The sequence below is a fragment of the Protopterus annectens genome, chromosome 16.part0 (assembly GCF_019279795.1).
Source record: "Protopterus annectens isolate FY-2018-M chromosome 16.part0, PAN1.0, whole genome shotgun sequence".
NCBI classification, from domain to species: domain Eukaryota; kingdom Metazoa; phylum Chordata; order Ceratodontiformes; family Protopteridae; genus Protopterus; species Protopterus annectens.
Window position 1 is genome coordinate 65,983,696 of NC_056750.1, and position 9,379 is coordinate 65,993,074.

Below are 9,379 nucleotides of genomic sequence, written 5' to 3' on the forward strand. Positions count from 1 at the left end.
CTCTGGAACCATGGGGGTTACTAAAAAAGTGTAAATGGCAACCTCTTCAGCGCAAACTATTTTATAGTGGTAATATTCTTTAGGTTCTAGGTCTTAAACTGGATTTTATAAGTCACAGCAGACACAGCAACTATTAAGTTTGTAATATTTTGCAAACGGCTTACAGTATCTTAGCAACCACTCAAGTTACACACATACTATGTTGTAAGGCTTAGCAGCTCTGTCTGTGCTACTTGGTTGGGAGATACTTACAAAACCATGACATTTATGACAATATAAATAAATGTTATATGAACAACAATTTATCTTTACCGGAACTAGATAGAAGTTACATTTCAATCCAATTGTGTTTGCTACTGTGTAGGCTTTAAGATGAAATCTGTTAATACTTTTGTATGTAGCATGGTTTTAGAATTATTAATGCTAGTATGATCAAGCAATATTTGCTGCCTAGAAGCGTTAGTAGAATGTAACTGCAAAAACACCTGGAGGCGTTACCAGGCTGTAATGAGTTACATCAAACATTTGTTTCGTCCAACCCTTTTAGAAAATCTGAGTGTCAGACTGGGGTTTGACGACTGCCCCCCCAGTTTGCAATCATCAGAAATCTTGATTTGCTTCTGTCCCTCGATATCGGCTTATATGTCACAGAAATATATACCAAAGAGGTGGGGGGCTCATGGCAGAGCCGTGTGGGATACCACTAGTGACATTTGTCGGTCTAGAGCAAATACCCCCAGCCTTAGCAATATGGATTCAGGCAGACAGCCAATTACCAGTCCAGAGAACTATTTATGGGCTAATGTTGAGTTAAAAGAGTTTGACAGTAATCCCAGTAAGATAGTGTCAGAGGCATTGGTAACATCCAGCTAAGCAGCACAAACTGTATGCCCATTATCTGTTGTCTCAGTAACCCTTTCTAACAACTCATCAGGCTTAGCAGGGAGAATCGGACTTTTACAAAGCCAATCTGAAGTGTAGCCAGTGATATATATGATAACCATCACTACTTATTTGTTCCGTTGTAGCACATAATCCTTGAAAATACTACTAGTGAGACTAATAGTCCTATTCCTAGGGTCAGAAGACACAACACCGATATATATATATCTATATGGGATGTATATATCTATATATATATATATATGTCCCAGTCATATGATAGAAACCTCATTTGACTGAGACCGTAAGACTGGAATTTCAAAGGACTGAAAAGTCAGTTGACTGAAACCCATAATACTTAATTTCAACATACTAAATTTTAAACTGGACCATATAAAACCAGACTAGGTGGGAGCCAAGACACACACACACCCCCAATATGTACTAACTCCAGGATTGCACTACAGTGGGGAAAAGTGCATAGTAGTGGCAGCATGCAAACTACTGTAAGGTACGTGAAAAGTATATGCCCTTTTCCCCACTGTAGTGCAATCCTGGAGTTAGTATATATAGTTAGGGGGGTGTGGGGGGCATAGCCCATCCACCTAGTCTGTTTTTATATGGTCCACTTTACAATTTAGTATATTGAAATTTAGTATTATGTGTTTCAGTCAAGTGACTTTTCAGTCTTTTGAAAATTCAGTCTTACGGTCTCAGTCAAATGTGTTTCAGTCAAATGAGGTTTCTATCATATGATAGGGATCCATATATATATATATATATATATATATATATATATATATATATATATATATATGGGTTCACTTTATAACATCGAAATACTGAAATGTCAAATTTCAGTATCTCGGAGCTATAAAGTCGAATGTTCAAAATAGCGAATGTTCATAATCGCGAATTTCACGTATGTCGAAAATATGTCGAATTTGCGGTTATGAAGTTGTGCTATGTAATGTCCGGGTTTGTGTTTTGTTGGTGCACGGTGCCGTGTTTGGATGTAGGTGTTATGTCAGGTAAGTGAGTGTTTTGTAAGGGTTTTGAGTGGGAGTTAGAGTGTGTGAGGGATTGGAGAATGTGCGTGTGTGAGCTTTTGTGTTGTGTTTGTGCGATCTCGGAGTTAGTATATATAAGTAGGGGGTGGGGGTGCAGGGGCTTGCCCCTGCTTATGTGTGTGTGAGTTGTGTATGTGTGTTGTTTTTTTGTTTATGTTGTGATGTGGGTGTTTTGTTGTATGTTTAGTGTAGTGTGTGCTGTGTTTTCGGTTATGTGGTTTCGCGGTTTTTGTTTGTCTGTGTTTTGTGGATTTGGTTTTATAGTCTCGAGATACTGAAATTCGATATTTCAGCATTTCGAGGTTATAAAGTGAATCCAACATATATATATATAGAGAGAGAGCTATATCTGTATAACTGTATTTTATATATATATATATATATAGAGAGAGAGAGAGAGATCGATACACAAATATAGATACATGGAGATAATATAGATATAGCTATATCTAATCTGTCTCTATCTCTGCACACACACACACACACACACACACACACACACACACACACACACACACACACACACACACACACACACACACACACATATATATATATATATATATATATATATATATATATATATACATATACACACACACACACACACACACACACACACACACACACACATATATATATATATATATAGAGAGAGAGAGAGAGATATCAATAGACAAATATAGATACATGGAGATAATATAGATATAGCTATATCTAATCTGTCTCTATCTCTACACACACACACACACACACACACACACACACACACACACACACACGTGTGTACATACATATGTTTATACATACTGGTGTACTTCAGAAGAATGAAAAACCAAAGGACTGAATGTCAAAATACTGAAAACTCAAACTACTGAAAAAATGTTTAATGCAGGGGGCAAGCCCACCTACACCCCTAATATAGGGGACTGCACCCCCCCCCCGCTAATTATATATACCAACTCCAATATCCCACAACAGTGGAGAAGGGGCAAATTCTATCATTCAGTATTTTGAGTTTTCAGTATTTAGAGATTTGGTCTTTTAGTTTTTCAGTCTTCTGAAGTAGACCAGTATGTATAAACATATATATGTACACACATCTGTGTGTGTGTGTGTGTGTGTGTGTGTGTGTGTGTGTGTGTGTGTGTGTGTGTGTGTGTGTGTGTAATTGCATGTGTGTGTGTGTGTGTGTGTGTGTGTGTGTGTGTGTGTGTGTGTGTGTGTGTGTGTGTAATTGTGTGTCTAATTTTGTGTGTGTGTGTGTAATTGTGTGTGTGTGTGTGTGAGTGTGTGTGTGTAATTGTCTGTGTATGTATGAGTATGTCATTAATAGTCAATGCTTCATCGACAGCAATGACATCTGTGCCAGGACACTGACTACACAGAAGGAAATGTTGCATGAAATTGAACAGCTCAACAAAAGAAACCAAACAGTTTCCTTTTGTAATCAGTAAACTACAAAGCACTTCTTTTGCATGGGAAGTTGCAGTCTATACCCCCTAACGTTTACATACTGACACCGCAATTGCACAACTGCAAACAAAATAGAAAATGGCAGCACACTGAACAGTGTCTTAAATAGTGTAAAAATAATTACAATCAAGGCATTTATTATCATGTTTTTACAGTTCAGGTTAACTGTACTCCCTTTGGTTTATATATGGAAGAGTAAGTAAGTGATGTGCTGAAATTCACAGTCAGTACACTGAAGAGTATAAAAACATTTGTTCAAAACCAGTCAGATTATCTTAGTTTTCTTTCAGGAGAGCCACACTTCTCATTCTCTTTCTGCTATCTATTATCTCTGAGACTACACAAACTCTCCAAATGGGAAGATGAAAAGAGGTCCTAAGGGGTCCGAATGGAGAGATGATAAGGGGCCCAAATGGAGAGATGATAAGGGGTCCTAAGGGGTCCGAATGGAGTGTTGATAATGGATAGATAGAGAGATGATATGGCAGCAAGTAAAGTAGGGTAGTATTGCTGGAATTGGATTCATCCTCAAGTCTTGGTGACTACCTTCATTAGGTGGACCCTGTTTTTTTCACAAAATCTCACCAACACAACACTGACATAGATATTGTATTTTATATAGCATATATCATGGACAGAAGTAGGTTAAAAATGAAAAAGATAGCTAGGTGCACAAGTCCCAGGATAAATAAGTGCCCAGTCTTGGTAGGTGCACTGGTGGCAGGACTGTTAAAAATGGCAGTGCAGAATCCTCAACACATGGAAACATTCCTACAATGGGGCTAGGCCAAGCTCAGGGGGAGGATCCCCCCCTTCATTGTAGAAGGTAGTAGCAGTCCACAAACATCACAAATCCAGATAGGCCAAAAAGAACCATAAAGATGATAGAGTGGACTACTGAGGATAAGAAAGAAGTTATGTACTGTTGCTATGATTAAAGAAGCCCAGAATTTCCAGAAAAGAAAAATTAGAGGAAAGAAAAATACTTCCACAAAAAAACTGTCAGAAGTTTCAAATAAAATGTTGTGTTCATTAATAGAGCAGAGTTATGAAAACATTATATATACCAAGAAGCCTTGGGCCATTTGGAAAAAGAAGAGACTGAGAAAGTGCAAAAATATAAATAGCAAAATCTAGAAACTTTTGAAAGTTATAAAAAAGAAATATGGACATGAGAAAGAGTGTTCAAAAAGAAATATGGACATGAGAAAGAAAGAGCGATCTGATATGGTGCAATATTTATGCAAAGGAGAAAGCCAAATTAATCAATACAAAAAAGGCAGCCCCAAAGATGTTCAAAGATAAATGCAGGCAAAGGCATTCAGATATAGAAAATTTTACGATACAAAAATAAGAACAAAATGAGGAAATGTAGAACAGAAGACTAGTAAAGTAGAAGTTAAAAAAATAGAAACAAGTTATGGAATACCTGCGAAGTGAAGGATTTAGTATAGAAAGTGTAACAGAGGTTATATCACAGCATGATGGAACAATGAGTCCCCAAATAAGAAAAAAACAGGAGGAGCAGGAGACATCTGAAGAAGAAATATGGACATGGGAAAGAAAAAGAGATTTAATATGGTGCAATATTTATGCAAAGGAGAAAGCAAAACTAATCAATACAAAAAGAGCAGCACCAAAGATATTTGAAAAGAAATACAGGCATAGGCATCCAGACATGGAAAATTTTACAATAAAAAAAAATAAGAATTCAAAGAAATTATTTCTTGATACACTTAATAGCTTAGCCCCAATTCACATCAAACAGATAAAACATAACCATGCCCCCTGGCTAACGAGATCCTCCCCATCCAAGGTGTTCACCCCTCTCTTGTGTCACACACCAACCCTGTCTTGTCTGTCTTGTCTGCAAAAGCTTCCTCACCTTCTCAACTTACTTTCCCAAACATGCCTATGTCCCTTCCCCAACATTCCACTCTCACCTTAAAAAAAAATGGGCACCTGTCCCAAAAAAAAAAATCCATCCCATACATAGCTCTCCATTTCACACACGTGTCCACTGGATGCACTTCATTTGGTCCAATTGGCTTAATAATGTACTTATGTTGTCATCGCCCATCTCTGGGTGGTGACAGTCCAAATTCAGCTAAAGAATCTGTGAAAGTGCACAGTTTTTGCTGTTCAAGAAATGGATAGCTATGGTTCTGTCTTACACCCATCCTGCACATCCCTACCTGCATTTCACTATGTTTTTCCCCCTTCTTGCACCCCATTTCACCACTGCTCTATCTCCACATTTTTCTTTCCTTTAAAGATTTTTTGTGCGACATGGCATGGCATGCCACATCGCTTAGCTATGCTAAATAGCACTAGCAAAAAATATATCCTTTTGAAACAATATTAATCACATTCAAAAAGTACACCTGCACCTTATTTCAAACCCAGGACCATCGCACCTGTAGAATAGTGGGTCACCCTGCCAAGCCACACAGCTGCTAATTAATACAGGTGTTTTAATCAAAACACAGTAATGCTCAAGTTCCCATCATTAAGTGTGTTGAAACGATACTATGCATCGCATCACACTGCACAAATCAGCTAAGAGATTAATAGAAAACGAGTAGTGTAATTGTCACTCTAGTAGAGAAATATATCACTTTAAAGCCATACACTCATAAGGTTAGAAGTAATTAAGTATCTAATAGCAGATAACCCTGCAATTATATGTACAACATGTAAGAATACACTTGCTAAAACATTAATGGAAAATAGGATTTTAACTGGGATTCTGGTATACAAATACTCTAAAGCCATACACATAATAAGAGATGTAAGTGTGGTATTTAACAGCAGATAACTGTGGAATGATAACTACAATATGTAAAAATACACCTGCTATAACAGTGACTCTGTAGCTCAGTCTATAAAATGCCTTGAGAACATTACTTTTTTTACACATGGTTCTGGGTTCAATTACAGCTGCATCTAGCAACAAAAATACATGTATGTAGACATCCACATTATAAATTATGATATGTATGTCTGTCTCATCACCTATTTATCCACTCAAAGCAGTACAGTTGGAATGTCTGAATCTAAATAATAGAGTTCATAGGCCTACAGATAGGAACACTCTTAATTAGTCTAAGTACAACATTGGAAAGTACAGAGAATGTCAGGACATGCATTAGCCTGAGATCCCAGAGGATGTCAAAGGGTGTACTGAAATTGTGGCCCAGTAATATCAGACTACAGCCCACAATGTTTTGCTGGTGATATTACACACAATCAGAGCTGCACAAGTAACATACATATATGGAGGTTGAGCTAGATGCAGGGGTTGCCAGTACACACTTAACCAGGGGACTACCATGACATAACATGTGACTTGTCAGTTGTCCAACTGTGTGACATCATGGTTATTATACCCCCTACCTTTTTTTAGGACACACCAAGCATTTTGTCTTGTATTGTGTTACTGATACCGTTGGCTGACATACTTACCTGAAACACATACCTTAATTCCCAGTGGGATGCATACCCTCAATCTGGCTCTGCCCATACAATAAGGCTACCACAGGTCCCACACTTACCCTTAAAGGTTGTTGTCCTGCAAAGTGTTCACCCTCTCTGCCTGTGCCTACAGCTTCAGCCTGTAGCACACACATTTGTATGTAAAAAGTAGTTGCTACAGCATACATACACCATGTGAAGGTAAGATGGAAGATTTTGGACAGCTATTCTGCATTTGGACACTAATCAAGCAGTGTGTACTAAAATTACACAATTACTTTGTGAAGAATGCTAAAAGCAGGGGTGTCCCCTGAATTGCTGGTACCTGGCTACTACTACTGCCTGCCTAACTAGAACCACTCTCTCTTAGGATACCATGCTCCCATACTTTGTCTCTCAACAGAAGCAAAACATTAGTACCAACACGAGGAGCAGGCCACAGCCTGTTTGTTTATCCACATAGTTGTTCCATGTCATGCAAGACTCCATAGGCTTAACATACCCTTTTCCAGCTAGATGCCTTGATTAGCAACCAGAGCAATCATTTGAGTTTGGCATGTATTATGCCTTGTATTCCAGGGTTGTTAAGATTTCAGTAGGGTACTGACCAGATGGTGAGTTGAAGCACAGCTGCAGCATTATAATATAATGTTCAATGTCCAATGACATAGATGTCCAAGGTTCCTTGAACAAGCACCACAGTGGCAGTGAACCCTGCAGATGACAATTTCACAGCAGTTCATGCAGCCTGACCTCCAACAGCTTCATGGTGCACATCTGATGACAGGGATCTGAGGCCTACTGCAGGAGAATGGCCACCTTTGGCCAAAGTGTGTATACCTCACATATCTCCTACGTATGTCATACTGCACATTTATGTAACCGGAACACATGTCTGTGTTCCCACATCATGTCACACAACATCCAGTTTGCTGTCTGGATGCATGACAGACAGTGTAGACTAGCAAGGCCAAAGTACTGACTGCAAAGTAGAACAGCCCTCTGTGCATGCACAGATATCCACATCTTCACTGCAAGAAGTGGCTACAGACAGTGTGTTTGAGGCTGTCAACCCCAAGGGTGTAGCAGCATAACCCTAACTTTTCTGGAATTGTACATTGTCACATTTTTAGGTATTACTATTACAACCATGCCTAATAGCAGGATTATGGTTAATCCAAAGTGCAAATGCCTGGCAAAGCATTGTATTCACTCATTCATGTTGTGGCACACTGTCAGGTGGTGTGTTACCTTAGGAGAACTACATAAAAATGATAACATGTTGCATTTCAGCATCTGTCAGGCCAGTGCCTAATGATGGCCTGCTGTGACGTACACACAAGCAAGACTGTATTGCTAATGACATTATCAGTGACCACTGTCGTGATGTGGAAAGTGTCCCCACCCCTATACTCCTACTCCACACAAACACAACGTGTGAGGCATGTGACTATATTACAAACCTTGATTCCATGTTGTCTCACACACCGGTCAGTACATATGACAATGAACAGTTTGCCAACATGCACACCTCACTATGTACTCCACCCACACCCACATCACACACACCTGCATGTGTGGAGCTTCTTACCAGACACATACACAAACAACAGATACCTCAGAAACCCAATTGCAAGCTTACTACACATAATCATACCTCTACAGAACACACTACACATAATAGTGAATGCACCACTGTCTCACTGGTCAAACACCTAAGGCAAAACACAAACTCAAACCTATTATTCATAGGTGATTACATCACGAGACACATTGATGTCCCTTGGCTACATATGGGAAAGGTCACAATTAGCTGTCTGTGAGGTGCCAGGATATGCCATACCACACATGCAGGCAGGTCTGTCAACATCAAATAACATTATGATGACCTCATAGTTCCTGTTGGTGTGTACAACTTGAGACATACCTCAATGGACTGTATGCAGACACACAACTGAGCTTACAGACTCTGTGTCTCCAGCAGGTATGCTCATAGCTTTCAACTGCATTTCACCTTCGGGTCTACTTCACAATGTCGAAAGCCGACAATATCGAAGCTGATATTGTCGGCACCACAACGTCGAAAGCACAGAACATCATGCAGGTAAACAGAAATCTCCGTAGGGGGAGATTTCCATTTACCTCAATGTAGTGCGGTCATGGAGTTGGAATATTTAAGTAGGGGGTGGGGGGGGGCGCAGCGCCCCATGTAGGGAGGCCTACACTAGTTAGTTTTAATTTTTGTTTTTTTGTTTTTTAAGCGTCATTAGATGTTTTCTACATCAATCACTAGAGGTCGACCTTTAGTGATTCGATGTACTAAAATTTTGATAACATGATATAGATGCTCACCTTCACCTAGGATGATGGCGCAATACACACAGAAAATGACTGAAGTCAATAATTGGCTTTATTGTGTGGTGTCATTGTAAGGGGATCCAGTACATGCCAGCCTGGGATGACTTGCTCAACAGACC